The following is a 21,552-nucleotide window of genomic DNA, read 5'->3' on the forward strand; positions in this document are numbered from 1 at the left end:
ACCATGAACAGCAGCAGGAGACAGACAGGTTCCTGGGTAGAAGGGGGCAGGTCCCCAGTGACGCTCCACCTTCAGGCCAGGGAGGGCCTGAAAGCTGGGGCCTGGGCTGCCAGTGTGGAGATATGTGGTGCCTTTTCCAGGTCTGCCCATGACCACCCATGGGCCAATCAGTGTGCACTTCCTCCCCTCTGAGGCCGAGAGTAGCCCCAGCTCAGCCAGAGCTGGGCAGACATCAGGATGACCAGCTGCAGAGAGGAGCTACCAACTCCAGGGCCTCCTCTCTGTGGAGAGCTGCAGAGATGACTGGATGACCTGCCTGCAGAGAGATCTTCCCACTCCAAGTCTCCTTTCTGCTAGGAGCTGAACACTCATCAAGACATCCTGTCTGCGGAAAGAAGCTACCCCCTGTGGGAGGCTGAGCTGTTCCATTGCTCAATAAAGCTCTTTTTTGTCTTGCTCACCTTCCACTTGGCTGCATACCTCATTCTTCCTGGGTGCAAAACAAGAACTTGGGACCTGTCGAATGGCAAGACTAAAAGAGCTGTAACACAAACAGGGCTGAAACATGCTCCTTGCTCACCATGTTGCAGGTGAAGAGGAGAGAAGAGCTGTGGTCCTTCAGGGACCCTAGACCTGGGGGTTCCCCAAGCCAGGGCTGTGATTCCCTCTTTGGGGCCCTATGGTTCCTGGCATCTCCAAGCTTCCGGGTGCCACTGTGTTTCCAGTGCCAGTCGTGGAAGCTGCTTCCAGTGCGCCTAGTCCAGCTGCATCCTTACAGAGTGCCTGAGCCCATGCTAGCACCTGGAGTTGCCTGCCCCACTGCAGCAGCTGGCACGTCTGACTGCACAGTGGCCAGACCCCATGCTTGCTCACACACCCGTCACAACTCCATGCCTGACTCACCCTTGGCAGGTGTGGGACCCAGGCCAGTAGTATAAGCCAAGCACAGCCTGACAGGCCAAGTGGGCAAAAAAAGCCCAGGGGGCTTGAGCAAAACTTGGGCAAAGGCACCACTGGTCACAAAGGTTTCTAGCCAGAAAAATGACACCTCAAAGATCCTGTAACAACACCCCTGAAGAATCTGGAAGAAGTGAATGCAAAACTCCTCCTATAGTCCAGAGTACATGAGAATCTAATAGCCAAACCTCTACTGAAGATACACTTGAGATAAAATATTATTAAAAACTTGAGGAAACAGTCACCATGAGCAAGAGTCAGCAGACTTACCACCCCAAGGGCGTGTAACTATAGAAACAAACTAAAAAGATGATTTTAAAAGCCTATGTTGAAAATAATTTAAAATGGCTGGGCGCGGTGGCTCACGCCTGTAATCCCAGCACTTTGGGAGGCCGAGGCGGGCAGATCATGAGGTCAGGAGATCGAGACCATGGTGAACCCCGTCTCTACTAAAAATACAAAAAATTAGCTGGGCGTGATGGTGGGCGCCTGTAGTCCCAGCTACTCGGAGAGGCTGAGGCAGGAGAATGGCGTGAACCCGGGAGGCGGAGCTTGCAGTGAGCCGAGATTGCTCCACTGCACTCCAGCCTGGGCGACAGAGCGAGACTCCATCTCAAAAAAAAAAAAAAAAAGAAAATAATTTAAAATAACAGAAATATTCGAGACCTAAGAAATATTTTATTCTTTCTTATGAGATAGTTTTTAAAGTCAACTTACTGAAGTATAAAAAAGGGAAAAAAGAATAGAATGCTAGTAATAAAACACATAGCTAGTAAAATTTAAAAAATGGATTTATTAACAGCAGATTGGGCTATAAATTGATGGAATTATCCAAAATATAACCCAAGACTTGTTAGAATGAAACTATTACAGAAAGGTAGAGACTGGGTAGAGATAAGATCTATCATATATGTATAACTAGAATCCCAGAAGAAGAGGAGCAGAAAAAATAACTATTGGGTACTAGGCTTAGTACCTGGATGATAAAATAGTCTGTAAAACAAACCCCTGTCACATGAATTTACCTATATAACAAACCTGCACCTATACTTCCTAACCTAAAATAAAAAAAAATAAAAAAGAAAGCAAGATTAAAGAAAAAAAAGAAAAAATCCACATTTAGAATATGATGAAACTACAGGACAACAAAGAAGAAAAATATTAAAGAAACCAGAGTGAAAAAATAGCTTACTTATAAAGGACAAAATATTATACTTTACATAGGGCTGACTTCACAGTTTTGAGCAAGGTCTTCAAACTACTGAGGAAAAATGTCTTCCACATAGAATTATATACCTATATTCATTTGCTAGAGCTGCCATTAGAAAATACCAGTCTGGTGAATTAACCTTTCTATCGGCATCTCTCTAAGCTTGCCTGTGCTAAAGAGAGTTTAAAAAATGGATTATTAGCAAATTCAGCTATTTAACAAATATTTGATTGCCTGTTACAGACCAGATACTACTAGTTATAGGTATCACAAAGATAAATAAGAAACGTTCCTATTCTGAAGAGATTACTGGTTTAAAAGGAGAAAAATGTTGTCAGAAAAGGGCTTCTTTTTCCCTTCGTACCTTTCACTCACTGGTAGTAGACTAAGTATTCTAAGCTGGTGCCCCTCAAACTCTAGCAGGGATAAGAATCACCTAAAGTTCAAATTCTAAATTAGAAGGTCTGCATTTCTAACCGGCTCCCAAGTGATGCTGATGCTGTTGGGTCTGTGGACCATGCTGGAATAAAAAGTTCTAGGCCAGGCACAGTGGCTCACGCCTGTAATCCCAGCACTTTGGGAGGCCGAGGCAGGCGGATCATGAGGTCAGAAGACAGAGACCATCCTGGTTAACATGGTGAAACACCGTCTCTACTAAAAATACAAAAAAAAATTAGCCAGGCGTAGTGGTGGGTGCCTGTAGTTCCAGCTACTCGGGAGGCTAAGGCAGGAGAATGGCGTGAACCCAGGAGGCAGAGCTTGCAGTAAGCCGAGATTGCGTCACTGCACTCCAGCCTGGGTGACAGAGCAAGACTCTGTCTCAAAAAAAAAAAAAAAACAATGTCTAGCAGGTACTCTTTCAAGTTGCGGAGAATTTCTTTGGTATTGTGGTATTCTGATTCAAACATTTTAAAATGCTCTACTTTAGGAATCTAGTTACATATGCTGTATTTTCTAAATTGACAGTTCTGTTTGTTTTACGAAAGTATGTCTGTTAACTTTAACAGTTCACATATCCAATCGAATCGACACAATCCACAATTGGATTAACACAATGTGGATTGTGTCAGTTTGACTGGAAAGGTTAAGACATTTTCTGGAAACTATACTGTTGGCTAACAAAGAGCAAGTGATCGTCTTGGCCTCAGAGTATAGGGTGTTTTCCTAATTACAATGCAGGCCCAAGCTACAGCAAGTGTCGTTTCAATCGCAATGTTAAATCGGAAGGATGTCAGGCATATGCCAAACACATTGCAATGAAAAAAACTGTTTTGTAAAAATTGCTCTATCCATCTTCCTCTCAACTTTTCGGTCTTTCCTTTTTTTTCTTTTTTGGCAAACCCTTAGAGCCAGAGTGTCTTTTCTTAATAGCCTCTGTTTTAGACTCTTAATCATCTTCCTCCATTTAGAGCTTACTGGGGAGGAAATGCAGGCCCTTTAAATCTTATTTGAATTGTTATTCACCTATTTTTTAAAATCTTGTTATAAAACAAAAGCCATATTCAATGTTATTCACTTATGACCATGTTATAGTACCAAACCAGAATGTTTATTTCCTGCTTGTCTCCATGCTCAGAATATCCTGGAATTACCTTTTTCCTACCATTTCCTATTGTTTTCCTCTAGGCTAAACCAGCTATTTAGCAGTGAATTTTAGTGACAAATTTGGCTTATGACTCATATTGTTTGGTTAAAATGTAATCTGTATATTCCATTGTATGGAAGGTTAAATTGTATGTTAATATGCTTTCAAATGTAAGCTAAGCTGTAACAATCACACATTGTCTAGTAGGAACTTTCCCAAAGGATGAGTACATCTTCAACAAAAGAGTACTAAATTTGTTTCTATCTAGATTTCTGTATTTTGACTCTGTCCTATATCTATGCCGCATCTATATAAGCATTATCGGGGAACCTGCCCCAATAATCATGTAGGTTCTTTTCTATCTTCCTAAGCGTCAGCTGGCTTGAGAAATAAAAGGACAGAGTACAAAAGGGAGAAATTTTAAAGCTGGGCGTCCGGGGGAGACATCACACATTGGTAGGATCTTTGATGCCCCACAAGCCACAAAAACCAGCAAGTTTTTATTAGGGATTCTCAAAAGGGGAGGGATTGTGCAAATAGGTGTGGGTGACAGACATCAAGTACTTAACAGGGTAATAGAATATCACAAGGCAAGTGGAGGCAGGGCGATCACAGGACCACAGGAGTGAGGCGAAATTAAAATTGCTAATGAAGTTTCAGGCACCACTGTCATTGATAACATCTTATCAGGAGACAGGGTTTTGAGATCAACTGGTCTGACGAAAGTTTATTAGATGGGAATTTCCTCTTCCTAATAAGCCTGGGAGCGCTATGGGAGACTGGAGTTTATTTCACCTCTACAGTCTCGACCATAAGAGACAGGTATGCCCCGGGGGGGGGGGCCAGTTTAGAGACCTACCCCTAGGTGCGCATTCTCTTTCTCAGGGTCATTCCATGCTGAGAAAAGGAATTCAGCGATATTTCTCCCATTTGCTTTTGAAAGAAGAGAAATATGGCTCTGTTCTGCCTGGCTCACCGGCGGTCAGAGTTTAAGGTTCTCTCTCTTATTCCCTGAACAATTGCTGTTATCCCGTTCTTTTTTCAGGGTGCCCACATTTCATATTGCTCAAACACACATGCTGTACAATTTTGTAGTTAACACAATTATTACAGGGTCCTGGAACGATATATATCCTTCTCGGCTGACAGGATTAAGAGACTAAAGTAAAGACAGGCATAGGAAATCACAAGGGTATTGATTGGGGAAGTGGTAAGTGTCCATGAAATCTTTACAATTTATGTTTAGAGATTGCAGTAAAGACAGGCATGAGAAATTACAAAAGTATTAATTTGGGGAACTAATAAATGTCCATAAAATCTTCACAATCCACGTTCTTCTGCCACGGCTTCAGCCGGTCCCTCCATTTGGGGTCCCTGACTTCCTGCAACAAGCATTGTAATAACAAATATATTGAATAAAAGGCAGTGTTGCTCCACAAATAGAGCAGGACTGAGTGGGGGGGTCTGGCTTACCCAGGGAAGAGCTCAGATTGATGCAGATTAGAGGAGATGCAGATCAGAGGATACAAAGGAACAGATATGGAGGATAAACAAGTCTAGAGATCTAATGTATGACTTAAAGGCTTTAGGTAATACAACTACACAGTTTTAGGTTTCATACTAAATGAGTAGATTTTAGCTATTCTTGCCACACAAACGAAGGGTAACTATGTGAGATGATAATCTGCTCCACTATAATAATGGTTTTACCATCTACATGTAGTCCACAGCATCATGTTGTATACCTTAAATATGTACAATAAAATGTATTATAAATAATTAATGCAAATTAATGGAAGCCACCTGAGTATTGTATAGTGACTCTAGTTTGTAACAACTCACAAATAATTAAGAATTTAGGCTGGATGTGGTAGCTCACACCTGTAATGCCAGCACTTGGAGAGGCTGAGGTAGGAAGATTGAGTCCAGGAGTTCAAGACCAGCCTGGGCAACATGGCAAGACCCCCATCTGTACAAAAAATTTAAAAATTAGCCAGGTATGATGGCTTGTGCTTATAGTCCCAGCTACTTGGGAGGCTGAGGTGGGAGGATCACTGGAGCCCAGGAGGTTGAGGCTATAGTGAGCTATGATCATGCCACTGTACTCCAGCCTGAGTGACAAAGTGAGACTCTGTCTCAAAAAAAAATTATAAATTAGAAAGAATTTTAAGGGAAAATAATTTTCAACCCAATCAAGCTGTTATGTATAAGAGTTCAAAGCTGAAAAATGCAAGATTAAATATTTCAATAATTCAGAAATCTTAGAAGTTACCCTTTTATTAAAAGCTACAAAGCTTTTATTAAATGAGATAATTTTTCTTAAGTTCTTATCCAAGGTCTAGGTATGAATTAAATGCTCAATAAATGATAGCATTATTTATAACTAGCTAAATGCTGTTCTTCCTTTTTCTATTTACTATCTGATGTTTTAAGAAAATGTATTTTTTCATCATATATTTTTTATTATATATGAAATTATATTTAATAAGCATCAATGGAATTAGACCATATAATTCCCATGATTCTTAGATTTCTATGCATAAGCCTCTTACCGGGCTTTCTTTTTTAAGAAAAAGAAACTCATTAATAACCTAAGAGCCTGGTAACAAGAAGTAAAAGTAAAGATATAGTCTATAGCAAGAACTAACCTCACGAAGCTATAACCCAAATCTTTGAGCCATGGCTGTCATGATGCACATGTAATTAAAAAGTGATGAGTGGTAGTGGCTTGAGTGATTTTTTACATTTTGAAGAAACAGCTTCAAAATGGACTATCTATGAAGATATATTCTAGATCCATAACCCATGAGCTTATCCCTTCTGTGTACACACACACACAGGCACGCACACACACACACAAACACATATATATATATAGATAGATATATGTAGATATCTGTATCCCAGTTCCATCTGAGATTTCATTAGAATGGGCTTTACTGACCATATTTCTATCTGCATTTCGGTATGACCACTTAATCAGTCTCTAAGGAATTCCAAACTTTCCCTAGTCTTCTTGCCTTCTAGGGATCTCTCCAGAACCATCTTTAATGTTCCCTTTACAGAAATATAGGGTTTTTCTAGCCTGCTTTCCCAAATTTTTCCAGCCTCACCCCATTATCTGGTTCCAAAGCTGCTTCCATGTTTTCAGGTATTCATTTTCATCGATACCACATTTCTCGGTACCAATTTTCTTAGTTTTCTGTTGCTTCTAACAGAACACTGAAACAGAATAATTTATAAGGGACAAAATTTATCTATTACAGTTCTGCCAGCTGGGAAATCCAAGGTTGAGGGGCTGCATCCGGTGACAGCCTTCTTGCTGGTGGGGACACTCTGCAGAGTCTTGAGGGGGAGCAGAGCATCACACAGTAAGGAGGATGAGCGTGCTAATACGCTAGCTCAGGTCTCTCTTCCTCTTCTTACAAAGCCACCAGCTCCACTCTCATGATAGCCCATTAATCTATTAATTTATTAATTCATAAGTGGATTAATTCATTCTCCCCTTAAAGGCTTCACCACTCAAAACTATCACTATGGGGATTAAACTTCAACCTGAGTTTTGAAGAAGACAAACATGTGAACCATAGCATTCTGCTTCTTGCCTTGATCCCCTTTTTTCCTTCCCTCTTTCTTTTCTCTTTTTTACTTTTTCTTTCTTTCTTCTAAAAAATCAGGTTTCTCAAGGTTTCATTTATATGCAAAAATTTACCGATTTTAAGTGCTCAATCTGATAATTTTGGTAAGTGTATAGAGTCACACAGCTACCCCACAATCATGATGTAGAACACTCCTGCCACTCCAGATGTCCCTTCAGAGGCCCTTGCAGTCAATCCCCTTCTCCTAGCCTTGTCCCTGGTAAACTTGTTTCCTATCTTAAATATGAAGAGGAATGTTGACAGTCTAAAAAACAGCTTGGTAATGTAAATGTTCCCTATGGCATCTTGTTCTTAATCTACAGTGATTGCACGTTGTTGGTCATTTCCTAATTGGCATCCGGAAGAATTGGAAATCATTAAAATCTGCCTACCTTCTGTCCACTTCCATAGCCACCAGCTGGACTCATTATCTTTGTTGATTTGCTCCACGTATATCAAAGATATACTAGCTTCATGTTTCCAAAGATATGTCATGCTAATTGGCATCTCCTCAGAGGCTGAAAACACACTCTGTGCTTAAAGAGAAAGAGATGCACAGATGCAATTAAATGTAGTAAACTCCATCTCCTACTTATTTTTCTATTACCCTTTGGCTAGATTTTGATAAAGTTTTGCTTCTGAAAGATTGTTATGTTATTAACCTGTGGAAATAGGAAAAGATAAGGAATAATGAGTGGATGAGGCTCGAGCAATGCATCTAGAGGATGGACAATTGCAGTATAAATATGGTGAGATTAATAAAAATGCATTATAAACCATTTGTTGAGCATGCGTCAAGCACAATTCTGAGATATTAAACCAGAATATGCTGTGATTCTCACCCACAGGCATACATCCAAGTAGAAGAGACAGCCAGGTAATCAGGCAAAGATGATAAGTGATGCATGCAATGAGAGCAGCAACACTATTTACTATGGGAGCACACACAAAAAGCAGGCTGAGATATTCTGAGAGAATGCGCTGAAAGTGGATGGGAAGGTGACAGAGACACTGGGGCTGCAGGAGAAGGAAGCTCGGAACCCTGCACAGGGTTGCCCAAGCACTGGGACTCATTCCTGGCCCTAAACACCTTCTTTTCTTTTCTTTTTTTTTTTCTTTTTGAGATGGAGTTTCGCTCTTGCCACCCAGGCTGGAGTGCAATTGTGTGATCTTGGCTCACTGCAACCTCCGCCTCCTGGGTTCAAGCAATTCTCTTGCCTCAGCCTCCTGAGTAGCTGGGATTACACGTGTGTGCCACCATGCTTGGCTAATTTTGTATTTTAGTAGAGACAGGGTTTCACCATGTTGGTCAGGCCAGTCTAGAACTCCTGACCTCAAGTGATACACCCACCTCAGCCTCCCAAAATGCTGGGATTACAGGTGTGAGCCACCGCACCCAGCCCCCTAAACAGCTTCTAAGGAAAGGGTAAGTGAAATAACTGCAGTGTGGCTCACTCTCACCATGGACCTCTGGGATCCTAGCTGCAGGAAATCTCACAATACCCATGGACATTTGACTTGGCAGGGGGACCTGCCCAGAAAGTCAACAGAGACAGAGCTTGAGTCTGCACAAAACCTAGGAAGTTTGGTGCAGAGACAGCTGCAAAGGAACACAGCCATAGACACCCATTCCCCAAGGCTCTCCATACTCCTCTAGGTGGCTCAGGCCTCTGCTAACTGCCAGACCTAGAAACATCTGGGCTGTCTTCCTCCTGGAACTAGGGCAAATTGGAGCTACATGTCTCCTGTCTACTGACCCCTCCTAGGGTCCCTGCCTGGCTGCTTGCAATGGAGTGAGCACATAGCACAGCCTCCACTGCTCTGCTGGTGTTCTGCTGAAGACCACTGCTGTAGTGCTTTTACTGATGGCCCCCACCACTCTACTGGAGCACTTTTGCCAACAGCCTCCTGACAGTGCCCTCGCTAGCAGTCCTTACCACCCCAGGGAGTGCACCACCAGCAGCCTCTGCTGTCCCCAAAGGAGTGCTTTAGCTGGTGGCCCCCCAGTGGAGTGCTCTTGCTAGCAGCCAGAGAGCACCTCAGCACCCCTAGCACAGCTGGTACTTGACTTTGAGGGGCCAGCGAATAAAACCACAGGACTGGTGCCAGCCCTCAGGGTTAGAGAGCACAGCCTAGGAGTGTCAAGCTGAGCCAGAAACAAAGTCAGTAAACTATACCCAATTTACACCAGTCAAACCCTCGAGAGAAATAAAGAGCAGTTTTATTAAAATTGTTGCAAAAATCAAGGAGGAAGGACTCCTCTCTAATGCATTTTATGAAACCAGCATCATTCTGATACCAAAGTTGTGCAGAGACACAATGAAAAGAGAACATTTCCAGTCAATATCCCTGATGAACACAGACACAAAATTCCTTAACAAAATACTAGCAAACTGAATCCAGCAGCACATCAAAACGCTAATTCAACATGATCAAGCAGGGTTTATTCCTAAAAATGGAAGGTTGGTTCAACATACACAAGTCAATAAATGTGATCACCACATAAACAGAATTAAAACAAAAACCACAACCATTTCCATAGAAGAAGAAAAGGCTTTTGATAAAATTCAACATCATTTCATCTTAAAACTTTTCAACAAATTAGGCATCAAAGGAATATACCTCAAAATAATAAGATCCAAACCCACCACCAAGATTATAACTGATGAGCAAAAACTGGAAGTATTATCCCTGAGAACTGGGACAAGACAAGGATGCCCACTCTCACTGCTCTTATTCAGCATAGCACTGGAAGTCCTAGCCAGAGCCATCTGGTAAGAGAAAGAAATAAAAGGGATTTAAATAGAAAGAGAGGAAGTCAAATCATCTTTCTTCACAGACAATATAAGTCTATACTTAGAAATCCCTAAGCACTCCACCAAAAAGCTCCTTGAACTGATAACTTCAGTAAAGATTTAGGATACAAAATCAACATACACAAATCAGCGGCATTTCTATACACCAGTAATGAGCAAGCTGACAGCCAAATTAAGAACACCACTTACAATAGCCACAAAAAGAACAAAATACCTAGGAATACAGCTAACCAAAGAGGTGAAAGAACCCTACAATGAGAATTACAAGGCACTGCTGAAAGAAATCAGAGATGACAAAAACAAATAGAAAAACATCCCACCATTCCATGCTCATGGATAGAAGAATCAATATTGTCAAAATGGCCGTACTGTCCAAAGCAATCTATAGATTCAATGCACTTCCTATTAAACCATAAACATAATTTATCACAGAACTAGAAAAAACTACTCTAAAATTCACATGGAACCAGAAAAGAGCCTGAATAGACAAAGCGATCCTAAGTGAAAAGAACAAACCTGGAGACATCATGCTGCCTGACTTCAAACTATACTGCAAGGCTACAGTAACCAAAACAACTTGGTACTGGTACAAAAACAGATACGTAGACAAATGGAAGAGGATAGAGAACCCAGAAATAAAGCTACATACCTGCAACTATCTGATCATCAACAAAGCTGATAATGACAAGCAATGGGGGAAAGGAATCCCTATTCAATAAATGGTGCCGAGGCCAGCTCGGTCAGGGAGACCCTAACCCAGTAGTGCTAGAGAAATTAAGACACACACACACACACACACACACACACACACGGAAATATAGCATGTGGAGTGGGAAATCAGAGGACTCATAGCCTTCAGAGCTGAGAGCGCCAAACAGAGATTTACCCACATATTTATTGACAACAAGCCAGTGATAAGCATTGTTTCTATAGATTATAGATTAACTAAAAGTATTCCTTACAGGAAACAAAGGGATGGGTTGAAACAAAGGGATGGCTTCTGGCTAGTTATCTGCAGTAGAAACATGTCCTTAAGGCATAGATTGCTCATGCTATTATTTGTGGCTGAGGAATGCCTTTAAGCAGTTTTCCGCCCTGGGTGGGCCAGGTGTTCTTTGCAATCATTCCGACTCCTTTCAGCGTGGGCATCATGGCCATCACGACCATGTCACAGTGCTGCAGAGATTTTGTTTATGGTCAGTTTGGGGCCAGTTTATGGCCAGATTTGGGGGCCTGTTCCCAGCAATGGTGTTGGGATAACTGGCTAGCAGATTGAATCTGAACCTCTACCTTTTACTATATATAAAACTCAACTCAGCTGGGTGCCATGGCTCATGCCTGTAATCCCAGCACTTTGGGAGGCTGAGGTGGGTGGATCATCTGAGATCAAGAGTTCGAGACCAGCCTGGCCAACAGGGTGAAACCCTGTTGCTACTAAAAAATATAAAAATTAGCCAGGCATGGTGGCAGGTGCCTATAATCCCAGCTACTTGGGAGGCTGAAGCAGGAGAATTGTTTGAACCTGGGAAAAGGAGGTTGCAGTGAGCTGAGATTGTGCCATTGCACTCCAGCCTTGGCAACAAGAGTGAAACTCTGTCTCAAAAACAAAACAAAACAAAACACTCAACTCAAGATGGATTAAAGACTTAAATGAAGTCCTTAAACTATAAAAATCCTAGAAGAATACCTAGGAAATACCATTCTGGACATTGGCCTTGGCAAAGAATTAATGAGCAGTCACCAAAAGCAGTTTCAACAAAAACGAAAATTGACAAGAGGAATCTAATTAAACTAAAGAGCTTCTGCACAGCAGAAGAAACTATCAACAAAGTATACAGACAACCTACAGAATGGAAGAAAATATTATCAAACTTTGCAGCCAACAAAGGTCTAATATCTAGAATCTATAAGGAATTTAAACAATTCAACAAGCAAAAAACAAGCAGCCCCATTAAAAAACGAGCAAAGGACATGAATAGACACTTTTCAAAAGAAGACATACATGTGGCCAACAAAGGTATGAAAAAGTGCTCAACATCACTAATCATTAGAGAAATGCAAATCAAAATGAGATACCATCTTACACCAGTCAGAATGGCTATTATTAAAAAGTCAAAAAATAACACATGCTGGCAAGGTTGCAGAGGAAATGGAATGCTTGGCCGGGTGCGCGGTGGCTCACACTTGTAATCCCAGCACTTTGGGAGGCCGAGGCAGGCGGATCACGAGGTCAGGAGATCGAGACCACGGTGAAACCCTGTCTCTACTAAAAATACAAAAAATTAGCCGGGTGCGGTGTCGGGCGCCCATAATCCTAGCTACTCGGGAGGCTGAGGCAGGAGAATGGCATGAACCCGGGAGGCGGAGCTTGCAGTGAGCCGAGATTGAGCCACTGCACTCCAGCCTGGGGGACAAAGACAGACTGTGCCTCCTCCGCAAAAAAAAAAAAAAAAAAAAGAAAATGGAATGCTTACACACTGTTGGCAGGAAAGTAAATTAGTCACTTTGATTTTGAGATTGCTCAAAGAACTTAAAACAGAACTATCGTTTGACCCTGCAACCCCATTACTGGGTATGTACCCAAAACAAAATAAATTGTGCCACCAAAAATATACACACATTCATTTGTTCATTGTAGCACTATTCACAATTACAAAAACACAGATCAACCTAGATGCCCATCAATGGTGGAATGGATCAAGAAAATGTGGTACATATGCACTGTGGAATACTACACAGCCATAAAAAGGAATGAGCCATATAAAAGAATGAGATAACACTCCTTTGTAGAAACATGAATGGAGCTGGAGGCCATTACCCTAAATGGATTAATGCAGGAACAAAAAAACAAACACTGCATGTTCTCACTTGTTAGTTTTGAGCTAACCATTGAATATACATGGATACAAAGACGGGAACAATAGACACAGGGGACAATTAAAGGGGGTGGGAGGTGGGGGTTGAAAAACTACCTATCAGGTACTATGCTTACTACCTAGGTGACAGTATCATTCATACACCAAATCTCAGCAATACACAATATTCCTATGTAACAAACCTGTACATGTGCCCCTAAAACTAAAAAGTTAAAAGAAACAGAATATGTACTGTATTTTAATTTGAAATAAGTATTTTGTTTATTTAAATACTAAAAATGTTACACTGATTGGAGTTTTAAGACCTTTAGAATGCAGGAATTTTTTATTATATTTTATACAGAATAAAATTTGTATCTACCACACACAAAAACAAAAGCAAAACACGAAATGGTCTTGTGGTCAAGCAGGCTTCTTAAAGATTGTGATATCTAAAACCAGCCTTGAAAAATATGAGGCGTATAAAACTTGAGAATTTGTCAGGGTTGTTCATAGTAATAAGTGATTCATAAAGGAGAAATAGGAGAATATTTAAAATTAAGTTGTATCAATCAAAAGCACTCAAGAAGTGAAGAAAAATAAAAATGCAATCTGAATCATATGGAAATCAAAAGTAGTTCAAAGAAATTTTAAAAAATGAAAAAAGAAAGAATGAGAAAGAACACTCTGCACCCCACTATGGAGCTGGCACGATAGCAGGGGCTGAAAACTCGAGCTCTGCGTTTGAGGGGCTAACGCACTTACTCTGTTCCCGAGGATATTTGCATCATCCATATCTGGGCATTTGGTGGAAATCATGCTAAATGGGAACTGGGAGACCATGTTTCTCAATTTGGCCTAGCCTTCAGAAAACTCAGTTTACTCACCTATACAATCAAGAGATTGAGCTAAATTATGGCTCTAGCACTCTAACCTCTAAAATTTTCTGATTTTTTGTGCACTCAGCAGATGTTTATAACTTTGTCATGAGGTATAATCATGTTATTTCTTGAGGAATTTTATTAGAAGCATAACAATGGCCATATCGGCCACAGCCCTCTGCAAAGGAAAGTACCATCAGGCTACTACACTTCTTCAAGTTGCTATGGCTTTTCCCATGTGTGTGGAAATCAAATACAAATAACCTTGCTACTCTGGCTGAAATGATTTGGCCAGATGCAAGACAGCTATGTAAATGTATGTGAGAACTACAAAGTGATAAGGAGCTTGGGGTGAAACACGACCAGCATGAATGACCCAAAGGGAGCTCTTCATGCCAGTGTGAACATTGATACGTGGAAGAAAAAGGTTGAGTGCAGAGGCTCACACCTGTAATCCCAGCACTTTGGGAGGCTGAGGCTGGTGGATCACTTGAGGTCAGGAGTTCGAGGCCAGCCTGACCAACATGGTGAAACCCCATCTCTACGAGAAATACAAAAATTAGCTGGGCTGGTGGCACATGCCTGTAATTCCAGCTACTCAGGAGCCTGAGGCATGAGAATTGCTTGAACCTGGGAGGCGGAGGTTGTAGTGAGCCGAGATGGTGCCACTGCACGCCAGGCTGGGTGACAGAGGGAGATTCCATCTCAAAAAAAAAAAAAAAAAAGAAAAAGTGGGTCAGTAGAGTTGCTTTTGTATTCTACATGACTATGAGTCATTCTTGAGGAGCTTCAGGATCTGCCGAACATGACAGTTTTAGAAGCGCTGAGAGACAGAATGACTCTACAGTTGCTTGCCTTCCTGGGCTCCTCTTTACTACAGATATTTGTTCACAAACTCCCATCACTCAGAGAAATATGGGTGAGTCTCATCTTTTACAACTGTGAAAACCTCAGGGGCAGGCAGGAGGATGTCTCCATCTGAATGGGGCTTATACATGAAGACAGATGAGTAAGCAGCTAGTTCTTCTCAAAGAAAGGGTTATTCAGGAAGACCTTACAGCATAATACAGTTTTAGCAAGCTGATGTGGCAAAACTATATATTTTCTATTTGGTTTAAGACTAAGATAAAGAAAGAAATTGGGAAAGTTGGTTTTACCACTTAATTAATTTGGGTTGTGTTTTATTTATTGAATTATGATTAGAATTTTCTTCAAACTCATAAAAGCAAAAAAGAGGTTTTTTTTGCTATTAGAAAGACTGGCTTTATTATTAATCCTTTTTAGGTCAATTTCTGGGCATGCTAACATGAAGTATTTGAAATAACACGACAAGGAAAAATTTATCTTATAGTTCAACTTTGCTTAAAAGTTACAGGAAGTTATAAAAAATCTCTAAGTCATCTCTGAAAAAGTCTGAATTTTATTTTATTTTATTTTATTTATTTTTTTTTTTGAGACGGAGTCTCGCTCTGTCGCCCAGGCTGGAGTGCAGTGGCGCGATCTCGGCTCACTGCAAGCTCCGCCTCCTAGGTTCACGCCATTCTCCTGTCTCAGCCTCTCCGAGTAGCTGGGACTACAGGCGCCCGCCACTACGCCCGGCTAATTTTTTTGTATTTTTAGTAGAGACGGGGTTTCACCGTGGTCTCGATCTCCTGACCTCGTGATCCGCCCGCCTCGGCCTCCCAAAGTGCTGGGATTACAAGCGTGAGCCACCGCGCCCGGCCAAAAGTCTGAATTTTAAAAAAATGTCCTTTTTCATATGATTATCCTTCAATTTTCAAGTTTTTTTTTTAACTTGAGGATGTAGTGAAATCTCAATGTGGACAAAATTATAGTTCTGTATATAAACCACAGAAGTTTTTTCCAAAATGTGGGGATTGTGACTGTCAAGAGTGTGAAGCTTCTGAGACTTTACTCTGCTTGCAGCTAACAAGTGAGTCTGCTAGCCACATGGATGCTGGCAGAAGTCACTAGACTCCAGGCTGAAGACAAAGCAATTGTGGCATTTAGAGTGTCAGCATTTGCACTTGTTCCTCAAGCCCCAGCTTCCACAGGGTGACACTAAGAGGGTCTCAACTTGTGCACACACAATTGGATGCATTCCAGGAAAGGAACTCTGAGTTGAGGAATCCTAAATCTTTTATAACTAGCAATAAACCCGCCCTACCTTTGCCCCAGAGCTAGCCATCATTTACATTATAATGTAAATAAAACCAACTTGTCCTTTGCTCTAGAGGAAAACACCATCTGTGTCTTCCAAGGCTGTATAAACATCCTTGAAAAGATAACATTCTTGGCCGGGCGCGGTGGCTCACGCTTGTAATCCCAGCACTTTGGGAGACCGAGGCGGGCGGATCACGAGGTCAGGAGACGGTGAAACCCCGTCTCTACTAAAAATACAAAAAATTAGCCGGGCATGGTGGCGGGCGCCTGGAGTCTCAGCTACTCGGAGGGGCTGAGGCAGGAGAATGGCGTGAACCCGGCAGGTGGAGCTTGCAGTGAGCCGAGATTGCGCCACTGCACTCCAGCCTGGGCCACAGAGCGAGACTTCATCTCAAAAAAAAAAAAAAAAAAAGATAACATTCTTGAAAAGGGAGTCAGTCCCTCTGCAGGAAAGACATTGAGAAACACAAGAAATCACAGAGATTTGTCTCTCAACAGTGACTCATTAATGGAACCATCAAATCAGCTTGAAGGGTATAAAAATATACAACAATATGTCATGTATCAAGGTAAGTATTGTTTAGAGAAGCCTTTGTTTGCTATATCTAAATGTAAAACTTATTTTAATTCTCAAAAAGTTTGAGAAACACTTGCTAGGACATGATGGCTATATTGAGTTCTTACATTCTAGGTGACACAATTTGTCTTGTTTTGTGTCTAAATCTGTGTAATAGCAATACATATTATGTTGAGATTTTTACATAATATAAATTATGAACAAAATTTCATAGACTACATATTCTAATTATGATTGATGAATAGCATTCAAATGCTATTTTCTGCAGATGAGAAAATTTTAGATATTATATGTATATATTTTTTAGAGACAGGGTCTTGCTCTGTCACTCAGACTGGAGTACAGTGGTGGGATCTGGGCTCACTGCAGCCTCAACCTCTTGGAGTCAAGTGATCCTCCTGCCTCAGCCTCCCAAGTAGCTGGGACTATAGGCATGCACCACCACGCCCAGCTAACTTTTGTATTTTTTGTAGAGACAGGGTTTTGCCATGTTGCCTAGCCTGGTCTCAAACGCCTGAGCTCAGGCAATCTACTCACCTTGACCTCCAAAAGTGTTGGGATTACAGGTGTGAGCCATTGTGCCAGGACTATGTTTTTTTTAATAAATGAAATTTTAAGGTGATAATTTTACCTCAGGTTTTAGATAGGTAGTGAGCAAAATGTATATGTCCAGATCACCTAGAGAATAAAATATAATGTGGGAAATTTTACATTACTCACTGAATTGATGCTTTACAAGCAATAAGATTTAATGAAGACTACAAACAAAAAAGTTAACAAATATTTGATATCTTAATGGTGCCAAAGCAAATATATATATATATATTTTTTTTTTAGGCTGATTTGTATGCTGGTGAAACAAGTGTTTTGAATAAGCAAAATGAATGTTGGGTCCTTAATGTGTTTGTTAAAATCATGTTTTTTGAGAAACACTTTATTTTTTATTTTATTTTATTTTTTTTTTATTTTTTTTTTTGAGACGGAGTCTCGCTCTGTCGCCCAGGCTGGAGTGCAGTGGCACGATCTCGGCTCACTGCAAGCTCCGCCTCCCGGGTTCACGCCATTCTCCTGCCTCAGCCTCTCCGAGTAGCTGGGACTACAGGCGCCCGCCACCACGCCCGGCTAATTTTTTGTATTTTTACTAGAGACGGGGTTTCACCGTGGTCTCGATCTCCTGACCTCGTGATCCGCCTGCCTCGGCCTCCCAAAGTGCTGGGATTACAAGCGTGAGCCACCGCGCCCGGCCGAGAAACACTTTATAAAATATACAACATTTCAGCCGGGCGCGGTGGCTCATGCCTGTAATCCCAGCACTTTGGGAGGCGTCAGGAATCGACCATCCTGGCTAAACGGGGAAACCTCTCTACTAAAAAACAAAAAATTACGGTGTGGTGGCGGGCCTGATGCATCCAGGGAAAAAAAAATACAACATTTCATTAAAAAGTAGCTTTTAAAAGTCCAGTTTCATAAATACTTATTGAGTTCTTGCTATATGCATAGGATCTGAGTTAAGTCAGGAGATACAAAGATATGCAAATTACTTACCTGGCTTTATTTTGTGCCTATGGATCAGAGTGATTATAATTTCAAAGGGTTGCAACTATTTCCAGTTTTCTATTGTATATATAGTTGTCCCTCTCTATCTGTGGGTTCCACATCCATGCATTCAATCAACAAGATCAAAAATATCTGAAAAACAAAATACCAGTAAAAATAACAATGCCATGGTAAAAATAATCCAAATAAGCAATACAGTATAACAACTATTTACATACCATTTACATTGTATTAGGTATTATAAATAATCTAGAGTTGATTTAAAGTAAATGGAAGGATGTGTGTAGGCTACATGCAAACACTTATATATTTTTTATAAGGAACTTGAGCATCTCAAATGTTGGTATCTGTGGGGGTCTTGGAACCAAACCCTGCGGATACCAAAGTATGATTATACCTACAGAACTGTCTCCAATAAGAATTCAATATTACTACTGCTCGGATTGGGACCATAGTACAATGTTATAATGCTAACATAATTATTTTACATTAATTTTTTTTTTTTTTTTTTTTTTTGAGATGGAGTCTTGCTCTGTCGCCCAGGCTGGAGTGCAGTGGCGCAATCTCGGCTCACTGCAAGCTCCGCCTCCCGGGTTCACGCCATTCTCCTGCCTCAGCCTCTCGGAGTAGCTGGGACTACAGGCGCCCGCCACCACGCCCGGCTAATTTTTTGTATTTTTTTAGTAGAGACGGGGTTTCACCGTGGTCTCGATCTCCTGACCTCGCGATCAGCCCAACTCGGCCTCCCCAAGTGCTGGGATTACAAGCGTGAGCCACCGCGCCCGGCCTATTTTACATTAATTTTAAAAGTTACACATTTAATCGTTTATTTCTAAATCTGGGGGAAACAATTTTAAGAATAGATGTAGATCCTGTTTTAGAAAAAGACTATCCACAATCTTGATATATGAAAGCCACTATTTCTGAACTTCAGTTATCTGCCAAAGAGAGAACTTTAATGGCAGAAACAAACACCATATCACTGGATCTATTAAAAAACAGAATTATTGTTTCTATAGGATATAATCACTTAAGGAAAGAATATGCAAATAATAATCTTCTTGGAAGTTTTATATTTTAAACATGTAAAATGCCATCAGTTCATTGTTTTCTTTCTCAGAAAGGTAGTAAAAACACTTACTTTTTTTTTTTTTTTTTTTGAGATGAAGTCTGGCTCTGTCACCCAGGCTGGAAGGCGCTCACCACCACACCCAGATAATTTTTTGTATTTTTTTTTTTTTTAGTAGAGACGGGGTTTCACCGTGTTAGCCGGGATGTTCTCGATCTCTTGACCTCGTGATCCGCCCGCCTCGGCCTCCAAAAGTGCTGGGATTACAGGTGTGAGCCACCCGTAAAAACACTTTTAATAAGGGTTCACCTAAGCTGAATCTTTCATTAATTATATTGTACACCTCCAACGCATATTTAAAGGAGAAAATACAAGGAAACTAACTGGCAGAGATTTTTTTTTTTTTTTTTTTTTTTTAGATGGAGTCTCGGTCTGTCACCCAGGCTGCAACCTCCGCCTCCTGGGTTCAAACGATTCTCCTGCCTCAGCCTCGCAAGTATCTGGGATTACAGGCATGTGCCACCGTGCCCGGCTAATTTTTGTATATTTAGTAGACATGGGGTTTCACCATGTTGGCTAGGCTGGTCTTGAACTCCTGATCTTGTGATCTGCCTGCCTTGGCCTCCCAAAGTGTTGGGGCGTGAGCCACCATACCCGGCCAAGATTAATTTTTATAAAAAACATTTTCCAGGGTAAATTTGAGGGTCAGGAGTCATTGAAAGGAACCAAAATGTCCTTAACATCTAAGATGCTAATAATGTTTCATAAATTGATATTATTTATTCTGTACACATGGAGACTATAAGGAAAACTGGTATTTGTAGGAAAGATAGCAATATCCAGACATTTAGAAGAGGTCCTGTGTCTGATGTAATCAGAACTAGCGTGGGCCAGTTAACTGAGAAAACTGAATTAAAGTGGAGAATTACAGAAAAAAACTAGACATCTTAACAATTGAACCTAAAACAAGTAAAAATATATCCATTTGTCTATCTTTTAAGGCAGGGTTTTTCATTGGGTATAGTTTCTAGTTGCAGTTTCAAGTTGTCTTACTTGCATCAGCCTACATAATTATTTTGCTTTAATTTAAAAAGTTAATACATTTCTTCTTTTTTTTTTTGAGACAGAGTCTCACTCTGTCGCCCAGGCTGGAGTGCAATGGCGCGATCTCGGCTCACTGCAAGCTCCGCCTCCTGGGTTCATGACATTTCTTGCCTCAGCCTCCCAAGTAGATGGGACTACACATGCCCGCCACCACATCCGGCTAATTTTTTTGTATTTTTAGTAGGGACGGGGTTTCACCATGTTAGCCAGGATGGTCTTGATCTCCTGACCTCGTGATCCACCCACCTTGGCCTCCCAAAGTGCTGGGATTACAGGCATGAGCCACCTGCCTGGCCTAAAAGTTAACACATTTAATTGTTTATTTTAAAATCTTGGGGAAAACAATTTTAAGAATAGATGTAGATTATGTTTTAGGAACAGACTGTCCACAATCTTAATATGAAAGCCATGTAATTTTCATTTGTATATATGCATTGTTTGAAGCTTCTGACAACTTGATACTAAAAAAAAAGTTTCTTTTTTTTTTTTTTTTTAAGACGGAGTCTTGCTCTGTTGCCCAGGCTGGAGTGCAGTGGCGCGATCTCGGCTCACTGCAAGCTCCGCCTCCTGGGTTCATGCCATTCTCCTGCCTCAGCCTCCCGAGTAGCTGGGACTACAGGCGCCCACCACTGCGCCCGGCTAATTTTTTTTTTTGTATTTTTAGTAGAGACGGGGTTTCACCGTGGTCTCGATCTCCTGACCTCGTGATCCACCCGCCTCAGCCTCCCATAGTGCTGGGATTACAGGCGTGAGCCACCGCGCCCGGCCTAAAAACAAGTTTCTTTCAATCAAATTCCTATAAAGGTTTTCTGACATCACTGTACCACATGTAATTAATCAAATGTTTTCTTATTGTCATAACTTCTATTGTTGATTAAATGTTATCTGTTAATACCCATTCTCTATGATCAATTATCACTTGAGTGCTAGAATGCCTCTTGGAGCTACAATCTTTAAAGTGACTCCTTCTTTCCACATACCTTGGCATTTTCTCCCTCAAGTCTTAAATCTCTTTTTGGCAGTAGAAATGCTCCAGAGCTTTTAGTATTTCCCTCAGTGGTATACTGTGTATACTGCCACACTGAATGTGACCCTATATTATTCTCCAATATCCTTGGAAAATATTATTCCGTTTATTTT

General features: G+C 41.1%; 1 long non-coding RNA gene across 1 annotated transcript in view; it reads right to left on the reverse strand.

The window, feature by feature from the left end:
• Positions 1-7,922, reverse strand: part of LOC131384304 (uncharacterized) — a 46,549-nt gene extending 38,627 nt beyond the window's left edge. Inside the window, exon 1 of the long non-coding RNA XR_009215014.1 lies at positions 7,783-7,922. This is a non-coding gene — a long non-coding RNA (uncharacterized LOC131384304). The remainder of the gene's footprint in view (positions 1-7,782) is intronic.
• Positions 7,923-21,552: the final 13,630 nt, after the last annotated feature.

This window comes from Hylobates moloch, unplaced genomic scaffold (assembly GCF_009828535.3).
Source record: "Hylobates moloch isolate HMO894 unplaced genomic scaffold, HMol_V3 SCAFFOLD_9, whole genome shotgun sequence".
In the NCBI taxonomy this organism is placed as follows: domain Eukaryota; kingdom Metazoa; phylum Chordata; class Mammalia; order Primates; family Hylobatidae; genus Hylobates; species Hylobates moloch.